The sequence below is a fragment of the Castor canadensis genome, chromosome 3 (assembly GCF_047511655.1).
Source record: "Castor canadensis chromosome 3, mCasCan1.hap1v2, whole genome shotgun sequence".
Taxonomy (NCBI): domain Eukaryota; kingdom Metazoa; phylum Chordata; class Mammalia; order Rodentia; family Castoridae; genus Castor; species Castor canadensis.
The window spans coordinates 38,229,696-38,248,916 of record NC_133388.1 but is presented as its reverse complement, the minus strand read 5'-3'; the positions used below and the strand labels follow the sequence as shown (position 1 = coordinate 38,248,916).

Genomic DNA, 19,221 nt, shown 5'->3' with positions numbered 1-19,221 from the left:
GGGAGAACATACGATTTTTGGTCTTTTGGGCCAGGCTAACCTCACTCAGAATGATGTTCTCCAATTCCATCCATTTACCAGTGAATGATAATATTTCGTTCTTCTTCATGGCTGCATAGAATTCCATTGTGTATAGATACCACATTTTCTTAATCCATTCGTCAGTGGTGGGGCATCTTGGCTGTTTCCATAACTTGGCTGCTGTGAATAGTGCCACAATAAACATGGGTGTGCAGGTGCCTCTGGAGTAACAATCTTTTGGGTATATCCCCAAGAGTGGTATTACTGGATCAAATGGTAGACCGATGTCTAGCTTTTTAAGTAGCCTCCAAATTTTTTTCCAGAGTGGTTGTACTAGTCTACATTCCCACCAACAGTGTAAGAGGGTTCCTTTTTCCCCCGCATCCTCGCCAACACCTGTTGTTGGTGGTGATGCTGATGATGGCTATTCTAACAGGGGTGAGGTAGAATCATAGCGTGGTTTTAATTTGCATTTACTTTATTGCTAGAGATGGTGAGCATTTTTTCATGTTTTTTCTGTTCTCAATCTCTTTCTTCAGAAGTGTATAGTTTTCCTTGTAGAGGTCTTTCACATCTTTTGTTAGGTTTACACATAGGTATTTGATTTTTTTTGAGGCTATTGTAAATGGAATTGTTTTCATACATTCTTTTTCCGTTTGCTCATTGTTAGTGTATAGAAATGCTAATGATTTTTCTATGTTGATTTTATATCTTGCTACCTTGGTATAGCTATTGATGATGTCTAGAAGATTCTGAGTACAGTTTTTTGGGTCTTTAAGGTATAGGATCATGTCGTCTGCAAATAGGGATATTTTGACTGTTTCTTTACCTATTTGTATTCCTTTTATTCCTTCTTCTTGCCTAATTGCTCTGGCTAGGAATTCCAGTACTATGTTGAATAGGAGTGGAGATAGTGGGCATCCTTGTCTGGTTCCTGATTTTAGAGGGAATGGTTTCAGTTTTTCTTCGTTAAGTATAATGCTGGCTGTAGGTTTGTCATATATAGCTTTCATAATGTTGAGGAACTTTCCTTTTATTCCTAGTTTTCTTAGAGCTTTTATCATGAAATGATGTTGGATTTTATCAAAGGCTTTTTCTGCATCTATTGAGATGATCAAATGGTTTTTGTCTTTGCTTCTGTTAATGTGGTTTATTACGTTTATTGATTTTCGTATGTTGAACCACCCCTACATCCCTGGGATGAAGCCTACCTGGTCGTGGTGAATAATCTTTTTGATGTGTTGCTGAATTCGGTTTGCCATTAGTTTGTTGAAGATTTTTGCATCAATGTTCATTAAGGAGATTGGCCTATAGTTCTCCTTTTTGGAGGTGTCTTTGCCTGGTTTTGGGATAAGTGTAATAGTGGCTTCATAAAATGTGTTTGGCAGTTTTCCTTCCCTTTTCTATTTCGTGGAACAGTTTAAGGAGGGTTGGTATCAGTTCTTCTTTAAAGGTCTGATAGAATTCAGCAGATAATCCATCATGTCCTGGACTTTTCTTTTTGGGGAGACTCTTGATTGCTGCTTCAATTTCATTTTGTGTTATAGGTCTATTCAGGTGATTAATTTCCTCTTGGTTCAGTTTTGGATGATCATATGTATCTATAAATCTGTCCATTTCTTTTAGATTTTCAAATTTATTTGAATATAGGTTCTCGAAGTAGTCTCCGATGATTTCCTGGACTTCCATGGTGTTTGTTGTTATCTCCCCTTTTGCATGCCTAACTCTACTAATTTGGGTTTTTTTTCTCCTCATTTTAGTCAGGTTTGCCAGGGGTCTATCGATCTTGTTTATTTTTTCAAAGAACCAACTTTTTGTTTCATTAATTCTTTGTATGGTGTTGTTAGGGTTTCTATTTCATTGATTTCAGCTCTTATTTTTATTATTTTTCTCATTCTATTTCTTTTGGGATTTCCTTGTTCTTGTTTTTCTAGGAGTTTGAGATGTATCATTAGGTCATTGATTTGGGATCTTTCAATCTTTTTAATATATGCACTCATGGCTATAAACTTTCCTCTCAAGACTGCCTTAGCTGTGTCCCATAGGTTCCCGTAGGTTGTGTTTTCATTTTCATTGACTTCTAGGAAGTTTTTTAATTTCCTCTTTTATTTCATTGATGATCCATTCTTCATTACGTAATGAGTTATTTAGTTTCCAGCTGTTTGCATGTTTTTTGTCTTTACTTTTGTTGTTGAGTTCTACTTTTACTGCATTGTGGTCAGATAGTATGCATGGTATTATTTCTATTTTCTTATATTTTCAGAGGCTTGCTTTGTGCCCTAGGATATGCTCTATTTTGGAGGAGGTTCCATGGGCTGCTGAGAAGAATGTATATTGTGTAGAGGTTGGATGAAATGTTCTGTAGACATCTACTAGGTTCATTTGATCTATTGCATATTTTAGATCTTGGATTTCTTTATTGAGTTTTTGTTTGGATGACCTATCTATTGATGATAATGGAGTGTTAAAGTCTCCTACAACCACTGTGTTGGCGTGTATATATGCTTTTAGGTCTTTCAGGGTTTGTTTGATGAAATTGGGTGTGTTGACATTGGGTGCATACAGATTGATGATTATTATTTCCTTTTGTTCTGTTTCCCCTTTTATTAGTATGGAATGTCCTTCTTTATCTCGTTTGATCAATGTAGGTTTGAAGTCTACTTTGTCAGAGATAAGTATTGCTACTCCTGCCTGGTTTTGGGGGCCATTGGCTTGGTAAATCTTCTTCCAGCCTTTCATCCTAAGCATATGCTTATTTCTGTCGGTGAGATGAGTCTCCTGTAATCAACAAATTGTTGGACCTTGTTTTTTAATCCATTTTGTCAAACGGTGTCTTTTGATGGGTGAATTAAATCCATTAACATTAAGTGTTAGTACTGATAGGTATGTGGTGATTCCTGCCATTTAGTTGTCTTAGTTGTTTGAAGGTTTGATTGTGTGTACCTAACTTGATGTTACTCTCTACTGTCTTGCTTTTTCTTATCCTGTGGTTTGGTGCTGCGTGCCTTTTCATGGTTAAGTTGGGTGTCACTTTCTGTGTGCAGAATCCCTTGCAGAATCTTTTGTAATGGTGGCTTTGTGGTCACATATTGTTTTGGTTTCTGCTTATCATGGAAGACTTTTATTGCTCCATCTATTTTGAATGATAGCTTTGCTGGGTAGAGTATCCTGGGGTTGAAGTTATTTTCATTCAGTTCCCGGAAGATCTCACCCCACACTCTTCTTGCTTTTAATGTTTTTGTTGAGAAGTCTGTTGTGATTTTGATGAGTTTACCTTTGTATGTTACTTGTTTTTTCTGTCTTACAGCCTTCAATATTCTTTCCTTAGTTTCTGAACTTGTTGTTTTAATGATGACATGTCGTGGAGTAGTTCTATTTTGATCTGGTCTGTTTGGTGTCCTGGAGGCCTCTTGCATCTCTATGGGAATATCTTTCTCTAGATTTGGGAAATTTTCCGTTATTATTTTGTTGAATATATTACGCATTCCCTTCGCCTGCACCTCTTCTCCTTCTTCGATGCCCATGATTCTCAAGTTTGGTCTTTTGATGGAGTCAGTGAGTTCTTGGATTTTCTTTTCACAGGTCTTGAGTTGTTTAATTAATAGTTCTTTGATTTTTCCTTTAATTACCATTTCATCTTCAAGTTCTGAGATTCTGTCTTCTGTTTGTTATATTCTGCTGGATTGGCCTTCCGTTTTGTTTTGCAGTTCTGTTTCGTTCTTTTTTCTGAGGTTTTCCATATCCTGGCAGTTTTCCTCTTTAATGTTGTCTATTTTTGTCCTGAGTTCATTTATCCATTTATTCATTGTGTTCTGTCTTTCACTTTAGTGTTTATACAGTGCTTCTGTGGTTTCCTTTATTTCTTCTTTTGCTTTTTCTAATTCTCTATTTTTGTTGTTTTGGAATTTCTTGAGTGTCTCCTGTAAATTTTGGTTGACCCTATCCAGTATCATCTCTATAAAATTCTCATTGAGTACTTGTAGTATGTCTTCTTTTAAATTATTCTTGTGGGCTTCATTGGGTCTTTTGGCATAGTTTATCTTCATTTTGTTGGAGTCTGCATCTGAGTTTCTGTTCTCTTCATTCCCCTCTGGTTCCTGTACTAATTTTTTGCTGTGGGGAAACTGGTTTCTCTGTTTTTTCTGTCTTCCCGTCATTTTCGTTGGTGTTTTTATTGTCCCTGTACTGTGTGCAATTAACTATTTTCTAGCTTGTAATAATAACAATGGTAATATTGAGAATGGAAGAGTGAGCTGAGATGGAAAGCAAGAAGTTAAAGAAAAGGGGAAAACAAATATACAGACAAGAGGGAGAAAGCAGAACAAGGTATCAGACAAGAGAGTTTCAAAGGTATAAACAGGGAGTGTTAGTGTACTAATCGATAGTAAGCTGAACAGACATTAGAGAGACAGAGAGAGAATTGAAAATCAAAGATAAAAAAATAAGTAAATGAAAGAAATATCTATAGATAAAAATGAATTAAAATAAAAAGGAAAATAGAAAATTAAAAAAACAAAAAACAAAAAACAAAAAGCTTCTTAGTTCATATGCAATGCAGTTTCAGTCTTAATAACCTGGAGTTGGTGCCTCAGATGTTGTTCTGTAGTTGTCTTATCAAAGGGGATGCAGAAAGTAGAACAAAACTACACACACACACACACACACACACACACACACAAAAGCCCCACCAAGTGTCCCAAGTTCAAATGCAATACATTTTCAGTAAGTTTTTCGGCTGGCAGGTGTAATTTGGTTGTTCTCTCATCAAAGGTAGGGAGAAAAAGAAAAAAAGCGTCTGGAGGCAGTTCTGAGAGTGGTATCTGCAAGTGTGGCTTGCTTGCCTGCCTGCTGCTCTCAGCCTGTAGCTGGCGGCGTTATTTATGCAGATCTCTGGGGTGAGCTTAGCACTCACCTGGCCCCGCAGGCTTTGTTTGTTCAGAGTTCTCCTGTGCGGGAGCCTCTGCTTCAGGCTTTCCCCTTTCCAAGCACTGGGAAAGGTGACACTGCCCCCGCGTTGTCAGACCTGCATGTTTATTGACAGTTCATGTTGGAGGTGGGGCTTCCCCCCTCTCCTGTGCAGTTTTCCTCCCACCGCCACTTTCACAAGCTTTCCTGTTCCTGATTACTGGGCGGTGTTGCTGCTCCTGCCAGCCGCCATGTTTGTTTACAGGTCACATAGGAAGTGGGTCTTTCCTCCTCTCCTGTGGAGCTTTCCTCCCTCCTCTCACAAGCTTCCCTGCTCCTGGTTGCTGGGTGCGTGCCCCTGCTCCCGCCAGAGGCTCTCTGGCCTGCCTGGCTTGTTTATTTACAGTCCTGGGAAGCATTCCCTTCTCCCAATCTTCAGCACTCAGGGCGCCCCACCCTCTTTCCAGCGTGTCTTAACTGTTCTTATTGCTTATTACTCAGTTTCTCTTTTTTTCCCTGTGTGGAGGTCAGTCTGTCCAGGGGGCTATGCTGCTTTGGCCCAGGTTTGTCTGTGGGAGAACTGCGGTACCTCGAAGCTCACCTGGTCCGCATATTCCCACTGGGTGCCGGCCACTGGTGTCCCGGGGGCCCTCCTCATTTCTCCGTTTAATGTGAAGTGGAGATTTTCTGCGCTGGCTGGAGGCTTGGAGGGGTCAAAGTTATGCCTTTTCTCAGTGATTATGCCTTCAAAGTGTGTCTCCAGCATCTCTCCAAGATTTCACTATAGGAGGCTGGCTTTCTGCTTCCTACCTCTAGCCACCATCTTGGAATCCCCCCCCTAGGTAGATTTGGATCTGGCACCTTGTGGTGCTGGAGCCTTCCTGTGGTGGTGGTGGTCAGTGTGCTCGCTTGCTGGCAGGGTGGAGGTTTTTTGCGCAGTGGAGGCAGCATGTGGGTGGCAGCCCACCTGTTCTTTCAGTGCCTTCCATAGGTTAGGGGTTCAGGGTGCCGATGTTTCAGTTCTCCCTGGTGCTTTACCTCAGCCAATCGTGTCTCCTCCATCTCAGCAAGGTCCCTGATTCCTGGAACTCACACAGTCTATATCTGTGTCCCAGTCACCATTTTTTTGGAATGAAGTTTTTGATCGCTTTTAAAACAGTCATTTCATTTTTCTCTGACACCAGTTATTCATCTAAAAATTAAAAATGTTTTATCTTTTGTAGACTTTTTGAAATTCTTCAGAGGAAATATTCTCTCTTTTTACTCCTGTATCCTCATTTGGCAGTTTTCATTTTCTGTCTTTTTGTCATTTATTCTTATCTTAGCATTTCAACTGAAGGCTTAAACATTTCTGTATCTCTGAGAGCCAGTCTACACAGCACTAATAAAAAAAATCCTATAAAATTATTGTGTAAAAAGTAGTCAGAGTGATTAAAATGCTTAGACATTAGCTTTTGCTTCCATCTTTTAAAGGAGTAAGTAAGTAGAAAAATAGGCTGTTTGTGGGAAAAATAAATAAGATACATGTATCACTCCACAATATCTTATCAGGGTAATTCCCTGGGATTCTTTGGGGTGGAATTAAATAGCCCCAATATGTTGCTTTTTCCATTTTGATGATATGAATACTCTCACCGTGGACAAGTTCAGACCATCAACATGACATCACTGAATGTGTATTTGGGAAGAGATGTGCAGTGGAAGACTATTATATAGTATTTCTGTCAAGTAGATGATAGATATATAACTAACTTTTCGAGCAACAAAAACAATTAAAATGTAGTAATATAATTAATAAATGGTGAGTTTGGGATATTTATTGTCTTTGCTATTATAACATTTATTTAATTAAACATTTATAAAATTTTATTTTTAATGATGGCTGTACTTGACATCCAGTTTAGAATGTTATGAAAATTTAACAATTAGCACTCGAACCAGTATGAGTCAGCTGTCACATCTCTTAACCCCGACCTACTATTTACTGACTGGTTGACTTTGACTAGTAATATCATTGCTAGAATCTATACTTACGAAATTCTCTAAAGTAGAAAAGCACAAAGATGTTCACGAAAGCATTATTGATAATACAAAAATGTTGGAAGTAAAGTGAATTTGTGGCTAAGTAAATGCTTTGGAATGTGTCCTATAATAAAAAAATGAGTTCTTTGAAGGCTTTATAACAGCATAGGGAAATGTTATATGGTTAGATGAAAAAGGAAAAAAGAAAAGAAAGATTGCTAAATACCTAATGTGTATAGAATAATAAAAAAAGTAAAAATATGCCAGTATTCTAATTCAAAGAAGGAAATGTTAGTGCTTGGAGATGGTAAGAACATGGCTTTGTTCTTTTTTTATCCTTTTTTTTTTTTCATTTTCTTTCTTTCTAATGAACAGGTTTTGAAAACAGTGTCATTTGTTTATCACAAAACCAAATTCTAGCCAGGCGCTGGTGGCTCACACCTGTAATCCTAGCTACTCAGGAGGCATAGATCAGAAAGATCACAGTTCAGAGCCCGCCTAGGGAAATAGTTTGTGAGACTCTATCTCGAAAATCACTTTACAAAAATAGCGGTGGTGGTGTAACTCAAGGTAAAGGCTCCGAGTTGAAGCCCCAGTACTGAAAAAAAAAAAAAAGTTCTAATCATTTTTGGTTGAATTAAAAGACTATCAAAATAAATCTTCATTATTTTAGAAATTCAGTATTTCTAATAGCCAATAGAACATAATTATATTGAATTTTCCTTCTATACATCAATACTAGATTCGTTTTATATGTAAGCCATGATGGAATTCTATGGAAGATTTTGAATTTTTTAAAAAAAGTATCCTCCTTCAAAAAATAAAATGTAAACTTGAGAAGTACCTATTTTAAAAGCTGCTTATGCAGTCAAATAGTTCAGTAAGAAAACTGAAGGAGAAAAAAAAGGAAGGTATATTGCTCAAAAACTGAGTTTGAGATTTGTGTGCTCTACATTCCTGTCTAACCTGTACATTATTAAAATTTTATTTGACCATTTATAGCTCATCCTACTTTGTGATGTCATTACTCAGACCTTTTCAAATTACCTTCAAATATAAGCAGGTAATCTAATTTCACATACTTTCAGAAAATAGGTAACTATTTTCCTTGTCCCTTTTTAGTCAATAGCGGGTTAACTTTAATGGATCATTTAGACAAGCTGAGCTTCTGTGCAATTTTCCCCTGAAGATTAAGATGCCATATCACATCTTATAGAAGGAAAGTGCTGTTTGTATGAGGTTTGAAAGGTACTAATTTAAGTGTCAAAGCAAGCTCTGTTAAGATTTTACCTTTATAACAAAGTTATAATATTGCTTACCACTTTAACTATTTGTTTGGACAGGTTTCAACAAGGATTTGGTTTTTAGAGTAATTCTCTACATTTTTATGGGGCATCAATTGAAGCATTCCATAATCTCTTGAATGCAGTAATCTTTCTCTTCTTGAACTCCTAGTACTTCTTTTTTTTTTTGTATTTTGTCATGTACTTTTATTAATATTTGGAATTACCAGTTTTTTATTTCCCTGGATTCTCTCTCTTGGAGACACTGTAAATTCTTTGAGTCAGAGACTCATGTGCCCTGGCTATTATGGGTAAAGGACTTTGAAGCAAATAAACACAGATTCTATGGTTGATTCATCCACTTAATCACCTGTAAGACCCTGGGTAATTATTTTGCCTCGGACCCATCTGTGAAATGAATATAATAATCCTTGGCTTTCAGACTGGTTGAGAGGTTCAGTGATAAAATATATAATGTTCCTGGCGTATAATAAGCATTCAATAAATAATTAGTTATTATGCATTCAGTCATAATTGAGTGAATGACTGCTTCTGGGAAATTCTGATTACTGAAACAGGCATTTAATGCACCACTCCCCCACCCCCGCCAAAATTCTGGTCAAAACAATTTTTTTTTTTCCTGTAAATTTTATGTTTATTTTTTTTTTCATTTTTCTTTTATTATTCATATGTGCATACAAGGCTTGGTTTATTTCTCCCCCCTGCCCCCACCCCCTCCCTTACCACCCACTCCACCCCCTCCCGCTCCCCCCCTCAATACCCAGCAGAAACTATTTTGCCCTTATCTCTAATTTTGTTGTAGAGAGAGTATAAGCAATAATAGGAAGGAACAAGGGGTTTTGCTGGTTGAGATAAGGATAGCTATACAGGGCATTGACTCACATTGATTTCCTGTGCGTGGGTGTTACCTTCTAGGTTAATTCTTTTTAATCTAATCTTTTCTCTAGTTCCTGGTCCCCTTTTCCTATTGGCCTCAGTTGCTTTAAGGTATCTGCTTTAGTTTCTCTGCATTAAGGGCAACAAATGCTAGCTAGTTTTTTAGGTGTCTTACCTATCCTCACCCCTCCCTTGTGTGCTCTAGCTTTTATCATGTGCTCATTGTCCAATCCCCTTGTTGTGTTTGCCCTTGATCTAATGTCCACATATGAGGGAGAACATACGATTTTTGGTCTTTTGAGCCAGGCTAACCTCACTCAGAATGATGTTCTCCAATTCCATCCATTTACCAGCGAATGATAACATTTCGTTCTTCTTCATGGCTGCATAAAATTCCATTGTGTATAGATACCACATTTTCTTAATCCATTCGTCAGTGGTGGGACATCTTGGCTGTTTCCATAACTTGGCTATTGTGAATAGTGCCGCAATAAACATGGATGTGCAGGTGCCTCTGGAGTAACAGTCTTTTGGGTATATCCCCAAGAGTGGTATTGCTGGATTAAATGGTAGATCGATGTCCAGCTTTTTAAGTAGCCTCCAAATTTTTTTCCAGAATGGTTGTACTAGTCTACATTCCCACCAACAGTGTAAGAGGGTTCCTTTTTCCCCGCATCCTCTTCAACACCTGTTGTTGGTGGTGTTGCTGATGATGGCTATTCTAACAGGGGTGAGGTGGAATCTTAGTGTGGTTTTAATTTGCATTTCCTTTATTGCTAGAGATGGTGAGCATTTTTTCATGTGTTTTCTGGCCATTTGAATTTCTTCTTTTGAGAAAGTTCTGTTTAGTTCACATGCCCATTTCTTTATTGGTTCATTAGTTTTGGGAGAATTTAGTTTTTTAAGTTCCCTGTATATTCTGGTTATCAGTCCTTTGTCTGATGTATAGTTGGCAAATATTTTCTCCCACTCTGTGGGTGTTCTCTTCAGTTTAGAGACCATTTCTTTTGATGAACAGAAGCTTTTTAGTTTTATGAGGTCCCATTTATCTATGCTATCTCTTAGTTGCTGTGCTGCTGGGGTTTCATTGAGAAAGTTCTTACCTATACCTACTAACTCCAGAGTATTTCCTACTCTTTCTTGTATCAACTTAAGAGTTTGGGGTCTGATATTAAGATCCTTGATCCATTTTGAGTTAATCTTGGTATAGGGTGATATACATGGATCTAGTTTCAGTTTTTTGCAGACTGCTAACCAGTTTTCCCAGCAGTTTTTGTTGAAGAGGCTGCTATTTCTCCATCGTATATTTTTAGCTCCTTTGTCAAAGATAAGTTGCTTATAGTTGTGTGGCTTCATATCTGGATCCTCTATTCTGTTCCACTGGTCTTCATGTCTGTTTTTGTGCCAGTACCATGCTGTTTTTATTATTACTGCTTTGTAATATAGTTTGAAGTCAGGTATTGTGATACCTCCTGCATTGTTCTTTTGACTGAGTATTGCCTTGGCTATTCGTAGCCTCTTGTTTTTCCATATAAATTTAACAGTAGATTTTTCAATCTCTTTGATGAATGTCATTGGAATTTTGATGGGAATTGCATTAAACATGTAGATTACTTTTGGGAGTATAGACATTTTTACTATGTTGATTCTACCAATCCATGAGCATGGGAGATCTCTCCACTTTCTATAGTCTTCCTCAATCTCTTTCTTCAGAAGTGTATAGTTTTCCTTGTAGAGGTCTTTCACATCTTTTGTTAGGTTTACACCTAGGTATTTGATTTTTTTTGAGGCTATTGTAAATGGAATTGTTTTCATACATTCTTTTTCCGTTTGCTCATTGTTAGTGTATAGAAATGCTAATGATTTTTCTATGTTGATTTTATATCCTGCTACCTTGCTATAGCTATTGATGATGTCTAGAAGCTTCTGAGTAGAGTTTTTTGGGTCTTTAAGGTATAGGATCATGTCGTCTGCAAATAGGGATATTTTGACAGTTTCTTTACCTATTTGTATTCCTTTTATTCCTTCTTCTTGCCTAATTGCTTTGGCTAGGAATTCCAGTACTATGTTGAATAGGAGTGGAGATAGTGGGCATCCTTGTCTGGTTCCTGATTTTAGAGGGAACGGTTTTAATTTTTCTCCGTTAAGTATAATGCTGGCTGTAGGTTTGTCATATATAGCTTTTATAATGTTGAGGAACTTTCCTTCTATTCCTAGTTTTCTTAGAGCTTTTATCATGAAATGATGTTGGATCTTATCAAAGGCTTTTTCTGCATCTATTGAGATGATCAAGTGGTTTTTGTCTTTGCTTCTGTTAATGTGGTTTATTACGTTTATTGATTTTCGTATGTTGAACCACCCCTGCATCCCTGGGATGAAGCCTACCTGGTCGTGGTGAATAATCTTTTTGATGTGTTGCTGAATTCGATTTGCCATTATTTTGTTGAGGATTTTTGCATCAATGTTCATTAAGGAGATTGGCCTATAGTTCTCCTTTTTGGAGGTGTCTTTGCCTGGTTTTGGGATAAGTGTAATAGTGGCTTCATAAAATGTGTTTGGCAGTTTTCCTTCCCTTTCTATTTCATGGAACAGTTTAAGGAGGGTTGGTATCAGTTCTTCTTTAAAGGTCTGATAGAATTCAGCAGAGAATCCATCAGGTCCTGGACTTTTCTTTTTGGGGAGACTCTTGATTGCTGCTTCAATTTCATTTTGTGTTATAGGTCTATTCAGGTGATTAATTTCCTCTTGGTTCAGTTTTGGATGATCATATGTATCTATAAATCTGTCCATTTCTTTTAGATTTTCAAATTTATTTGAATATAGGTTCTCAAAGTAGTCTCTGATGATTTCCTGGATTTCCATGGTGTTTGTTGTTATCTCCCCTTTTGCATTCCTGATTCTACTGATTTGGGTTTTTTCTCTTCTCATTTTAGTCAGGTTTGCCAGGGGTCTATCGATCTTGTTTATTTTTTCAAAGAACCAACTTTTTGTTTCATTAATTCTTTGTATGGTTTTTTTGGTTTCTATTTCGTTGATTTCAGCTCTTATTTTTATTATTTCTCTCCTTCTATTTGTTTTGGGATTTGCTTGTTCTTGTTTTTCTAGGAGTTTGAGATGTATCATTAGGCCATTGATTTGGGATCTTTCAATCTTTTTAATATATGCACTCATGGCTATAAACTTTCCTCTCAAGACTGCCTTAGCTGTGTCCCATAGGTTCTGGTAGGTTGTGTTTTCATTTTCATTGACTTCTAGGAAATTTTTAATTTCCTCTTTTATTGCATCCATGATCCATTCTTCATTAAGTAATGAGTTATTTAGTTTCCAGCTGTTTGCATGTTTTTTGTCTTTACTTTTGTTGTTGAGTTCTACTTTTACTGCATTGTGGTCAGATAGTATGCATGGTATTATTTCTATTTTCTTATATTTGCTGAGGCTTGCTTTGTGCCCTGGGATATGATCTATTTTGGAGAAGGTTCCATGGGCTGCTGAGAAGAATGTATATTGTGTAGAGGTTGGATGAAATGTTCTGTAGACATCTACTAGGTCCACTTGATCTATTGCATATTTTAGATCTTGGATTTCTTTATTGAGTTTTTGTTTGGATGACCTATCTATTGACGATAATGGAGTGTTAAAGTCTCCCACAACCACTGTGTTGGCGTGTATATATGCTTTTAGGTCTTTCAGGGTATGTTTGATGAAATTGGGTGCATTGACATTGGGTGCGTACAGATTGATGATTATTATTTCCTTTTGGTCTATTTCCCCTTTTATTAGTATGGAATGTCCTTCTTTATCTCGTTTGATCAATGTAGGTTTGAAGTCTACTTTGTCAGAGATAAGTATTGGTACTCCTGCTTGTTTTCGGGGGCCATTGGCTTGGTAAATCTTCTTCCAGCCTTTCATCCTAAGCATATGCTTATTTCTGTCGGTGAGATGAGTCTCCTGTAAGCAACAAATTGTTGGATCTTCTTTTTTAATCCATTTTGTCAAACGGTGTCTTTTGATGGGTGAATTAAGTCCATTAACATTAAGTGTTAGTACTGATAGGTATGTGGTGATTCCTGCCATTTAGTTATCTTAGTTGTTTGAAGGTTTGATTGTGTGTACCTAACTTGATGTTACTCTCTACTGTCTTGCTTTTTCTTATCCTGTGGTTTGGTGCTGCCTGCCTTTTCATGGTTAAGTTGGGTGTCACTTTCTGTGTGCAGGATCCCTTGCAGAATCTTTTGTAATGGTGGCTTTGTGGTCACATATTGTTTTAGTTTCTGCTTATCATGGAAGACTTTTATTGCTCCATCTATTTTGAATGATAGCTTTGCTGGGTAGAGTATCCTGGGGTTGAAGTTATTTTCATTCAGTGCCCGGAAGATCTCACCCCACGCTCTTCTTGCTTTTAATGTTTCTGTTGAGAAGTCTGCTGTGATTTTGATGGGTTTACCTTTGTATGTTACTTGTTTTTTCTCTCTTGCAGCCTTCAATATTCTTTCCTTAGTTTCTGAACTTGTTGTTTTAATGATGATATGTCGTGGAGTAGTTCTATTTTGATCTGGTCTGTTTGGTGTCCTGGAGGCCTCTTGCATTTGTATGGGAATATCTTTCTCTAGATTTGGGAAATTTTCCGTTATTATTTTGTTGAATATATTACGCATTCCCTTCGCTTGCACCTCTTCTCCTTCTTCGATGCCCATGATTCTCAAGTTTGGTCTTTTGATGGAGTCAGTGAGTTCTTGCATTTACTTTTCACAGGTCTTGAGTTGTTTAATTAGTAGTTCTTCAGTTTTTCCTTTAATTACCATTTCATCTTCAAGTTCTGAGATTCTGTCTTCTGTTTGTTCTATTCTGCTGGATTGGCCTTCCGTTTTGTTTTGCAGTTCTGTTTCGTTCTTTTTTCTTAGGTTTTTCCATATCCTGGCTGTTTTCTTCTTTATTGTTGTCTATTTTTGTCCTGAGTTCATTTATCAATTTATTCATTGTGTTCTCTCTTTCACTTTGGTGTTCATACAGTGCTTCTATGGTTTCCTTTATTTCTTCTTTTGCTTTTTCAAATTCTCTATTTTTATTGTCTTGGAATTTCTTGAGTGTCTCCTGTACATTTTGGTTGACCCTATCCAGTATCATCTCTATAAAATTCTCATTGAGTAGTTGTAGTATGTCTTCTTTTAAATTATTCTTGTAGGCTTCATTGGGTCCTTTGGCATAGTTTATCTTCATTTTGTTGGAGTCTGGCTCTGAGTTTCTGTTCTGTTCATTCCCCTCTGATTTTTTGCTGTGGGGAAACTGGTTTCCTTGTTTTTTCTGTCTTCCTGTCATTGTCCTTGGTGTTGTTACTGTCCCTGTACTGTGTGTAATTAAGTATTTTCTAGCTTGTAATAATAACAATGGTAATATTGAGAATGGAAGAGTGAGCTGAGATGGAAAGCAAGAAGTTAAAGAAAAGGGGAAAACAAATATACAGACAAGAGGGAGAAAGCAGAACAAGGTATCAGACAAGAGAGTTTCAAAGGTATAAACAGGGAGTGTTAGTGTACTAATCGACAGTAAGCTGAACAGACAATAGAGTGACAGAGAGAGGATTGAAAATCAAAGATAAAAAAAATAAAAAATAAGTATATCAAAGTAATATCTATTTATAAAAATGAATTAAAATAAAATGGAAAATAGAAAATTAAAAAAAACAAAAAAAAACCCAAAAAACCAAAAAACTTCCAAGTTTATATGCAATGCAATTTCAGTCTTAATAATTTGGATGTCCGTCTCAATCTCCAGTCCTGGAGTTGGTGCCTCAGATGTTGTTCTGTAGTTGTCTCATCAAAGGGTATGCATAAAGTAGAACAAAACTATACTCACACACACACAGAAGAAAAAAAAAAAAAGCCCCACCAAGTGTCCCCAGTTCAAATGCAATACAGTTTCAGTAAGGTTTTCGGCTTGCAGGTGTAATTCGGTTGTTCTCTCATCAAAGGTAGGGAGAAAAAGAAAAAAAAGCGTCTGGAGGCAGTTCTGAGAGTGGTGTCTGCAACTGTGGCTCGCCTGCCTGCTGCTCTCAGCCTGTAGCTGGAGGCGTTATTTATGCAGATCTCTGGGGTGAGCTAGTGCTCACCTGGTCCCACAGGCTTTGTTTGCTCAGAGTTCTCCTGTGCGGGGGAGGGGGGCCTCTGCTACAGGCTTTTCCCTTTCCAAGCACTGGGAAAGGCGACACTGCCCCGCGTTGTCAGGCCTGCGTGTTTATTTACAGTTCACGTGGGAAGTGGGTCTTCCCTCCTCTCACAAGCGTCCCTGCTCCTGGTTGCTGGGTGCGCGCCCCGCTCCCGCCAGAGGCTCTCCGGCCCGCCCGGCTCGTTTATTTACAGTCCCGGGAAGGATTCCCTTCCCCCAATCTTCAGCGCTCAGGGCGCCCCACCCTCTTTCCAGCGTGTCTTAACTGTTCTTATTGCTTAGTACTCAGTTTCTCTTTTTTTCCCGGGTGGAGGTCAGTCTGTCCAGGGGGCTATGCTGCTCTGGCCCAGGCTTGTCTGTGGGGGAACCGCGGTACCGCGAAGCTCACCTGGTCCGCGTCTTCCCAAGCCGTATGGGCGCCGGCCACAGGCGGCCCGGGGGCCTCCTCGGTTCTCCGTTTAACGTGAAGTGGAGATTCTCTGCGCCCGCTGGGGATGTGGAGGAGTCAAAGTTATGCCTTTTCTCAGTGATTATGCCTGCAAAGTGTGTCTCCAGCGTCTCTCCAAGATTTCACTATAGGAGGCTCGCTTTCTGCTTCCTCCCTCTAGCCGCCATCTTGGAATTCCCTGGTCAAAACAATTTAAAGAAATTGGTTGTAAAAGAGGCTTGCAAGGAAACTGAAAAGAAGTGAGTTAAAGAGATGAGATCAAAACCTGCCCACTACTCCTTCAGAAAACAAAGGGGTTTCAGAATGGTGGAGTGGTTGACAGTGGCAGATTCTATAGAGAATTCAAATAGAATGTTGAATATGGTCCTCTTTATTCGCCAATTTCTATTGGTATTTTTGTGGTCACTATTGATAAAGGTATAGGAGTATAAGTAAGACATACTGGGAAAAAAAATGACCAGTTCAGATTAGGATAACTGCTTATAATGAAAAAAGTGACAATGATATTATTGCTTCCTTGGCCTTACCATTTTGCCTCATGCTAGTATGGCTTCGAGAGTTTCAGTTATTGCATCAGTGTTACAGCTTAGAGGGAGGAGAGAAGAGCAAGTGTGTTCCTTCTCTTTAAGGTCCTTCCAGGAGGTTATAACCTTTTTGGCTAAAAAGGAGGTATTTCCTTTTTGGTTAAAATGGAGGTACTTCCTTTTTGGCTAAAATTTACTCACGTTTCCACAACCAGGAAATATTGTCTTCATGGGTTCTTATTACTCGGAGGAAGGGAAAAGTGGGCAATAAGGCACAATAGTCATCTCTGTTGTGTAATTATTTTTATTTTCAAGTACTGCAATATTTATCAGGCAATTGATATTTTTTTTTCCATTCTAAAAAATAAATAGAAGTTTTGAGTAGCTTAAGATCACTCATGGAATATACATTAGTCACCAGTCCAAATCTAAACAAGCTGATAAGCATGACTCCTGATCCTGTTTTTCTTTTCTTTTAATATTCAAACTATTGGTATCTTTTTAAGTCATTTAATATTAAATATTGTATTACAAATGTACTTCTCAGGAGGAAAAAAGAGAGCTAAAATTAGAAAAGAAAAATTAACATGTTTGGTATATACCTGTTCTGACTTTTTCTGTTAATATTTAAAAATTCATTGTATGTAATTGATACTGGAGAAGGGGTAGTGGTGATGGCTGCCCAATACTGTGAGTGTATTTTTTTTTTGATGTGCTGGAGTTTGAACTCAGGGCCTTGTGCTTGCTAGGCAGGTATTCTACCACTTGAGCCATGCCTCCAGCTCTTAACTGTGAATGTATTCAATGCCAACTATACATGTGCAAATGGTTAAAATGGTAAATTTTATATATATTTTACTACACTAAAAAGTCATTGATTGTTTGCAAAAATGGTTTCACATTTGGCATATTATAATCTGCTTTTTATGCTTAACATGCAAAGAGAACACCTTTGCATGTAAATAAATATATTTTTGTATGATATTTTGAGACTTTTTTGGTGAGTTGGGATTTGAATTCAGGACTTCATGATTGCAAAGCAGGCACTTGGTTATTTTGGAGCTGGGGGATCTCACAAACTTTTTGCCTGGGCTTGCCTCTAACAGCAATCCTCTCCATCTCTGCCTCCCAAGTAGGTAGGAGAACAGGCATGAGCCACTGGCATCCAGCCGCAGGATAATTTTTGTGGTCAAATATTTTATCCTTTGGATGTACCACCTTTTATTGAGAGGAGTGTTGAAGCAAATGAAAAGGAGTCTTAGCCCTTTTCTTTTTAAAGTAGATTCACAGAGAACTTGGTGATGCATGGAAAGGACCTGGGGAAATAACCAGATGTGGAAACTGAAACCACCTTGGGTCCTTAAACTGTGTCTGCTTAAACGACTAAATAAACTGCTTTGCTCTTCTGATGTCAATATGACAACTGTTTTTTCTTTTTTTCTTTCACTTCTTTTTTATTTGTCTAAAAGGATGTTAATTCTGGACTAGTAGTTCTCTTGGATTTCTTCCCAGCAAAGGTAATGTCTTAGAAGAGCCAGGGCAAAAGAGAAGCATAAACGAGGGCATCACACTCTGAGAAATGGTTCCTTCACACAAGGATCAGATGCTAAAGATGGCAGGCTTGTCGGAAATATTGGTCTTGGTAAGCCACTCTCAAGGAAGTCCTTCCTCATGTGATGTGAGGCCTGGCTGTTTCCTGAGATGCTGTTTATCCTTCAGCCATGCTAGGAGGACACTTGTTATTTTCCCACTCTTTCCCTGTCTCAGCTCATTGCTTTCAAGTCTTTACTGCTGCTTTTAGACCATCATTTTTTCTACTGATGTAAAATGCTTTCTTTGAGGAGCTTTTGCAACTAGCTAAACTAATAGTTATTTCTTTTCTGTGCTGTCATTAACAACTAACCCCCCCAACTTCCCTCTACTCATTCCCCTTCTCCTTGGACCTTTATTGCCCCCATCACTACATCACTTCCAATACCCTTTTTTTTTTTAACCATAGTTTTAGATTCTTTTGTGGGGGTCAGTACTTGGATTTGTGGTTGCTTTATAGATGCTCTACTGCTTGAACCACATCTTCATTGCTTTTTTCTCTGGTTATTTTGGAGATAGGGTCTTACCCAGGCTGGCCTGGAGTCCCATTTTACTTTTCCTACAAGGACACTTTCTGCTATAGTTGGGATAATAGGCACACTACTGCGCCCAGCTATTGATTAAGATGGGGATCTCACAAACTCTCCCTGTTCCCCTCCCCCACTTGAGTTGACTTTGAACCATGATTCTCCCAATCTCAGCCTCCCAAGTAGCTAGGATTATAGGTGTAAGCCCCTGGAACCTGGCTTGATTTTTCTATATTCTATCTTCCTTCTAAATCCCGTATGTACCCTAGCAATTTTGAGCATGTAGTTTGCAGTCAAGACACATTTGGATTCAAATTTGATGTCTGTTACTATGAAATCTTAGGTAAAGTATATATCTCTTAGCCTCAGTTTCCTCATGTGTTAGTTGAAGATAATAATACCTAGCTGAAAATTATAATACCTATGTTATAGGGTTTTTGTGAAGATAAAAAAAAGATATTAAAGTACTATACACTGTGGCTACTGTATAGTAAGTACTCAACAGAAAGGCCCTTGTGTTCTGATACTTCTCTTTCTACTGGCTTCTAACCTTATTGTCTCTTACTTAAAAATTGTCCTACCTCAACTAGTATTTAGCACTCTCTCTCTCTCTTCCCCATCACAGATATTCTCCATTTTTTACCTCTTACTCATTTTGGAGCCCACTTCAGTCTGGTTTCCCAAGTATTTCAAATTTTATTCCTAATCTCATTACTTTCCCACCCTTCCCTCTACATACTCTTTTGCCTCCAATGACTATCTTCTAGTGGTTCAAGTCAGAAACCCAGAAGATACTCTTGTCTCCATCTTCTTTTGACCTCTCTACATTCCATCATGAAGCA

At 38.0% G+C, this 19,221-nt stretch overlaps 1 protein-coding gene across 12 annotated transcripts in view; it reads left to right on the top strand.

The window, feature by feature from the left end:
- Rad51b (RAD51 paralog B) overlaps positions 1-19,221 on the top strand; it is a 574,154-nt gene that overhangs the window by 168,798 nt on the left and 386,135 nt on the right. The window lies entirely within an intron of this gene.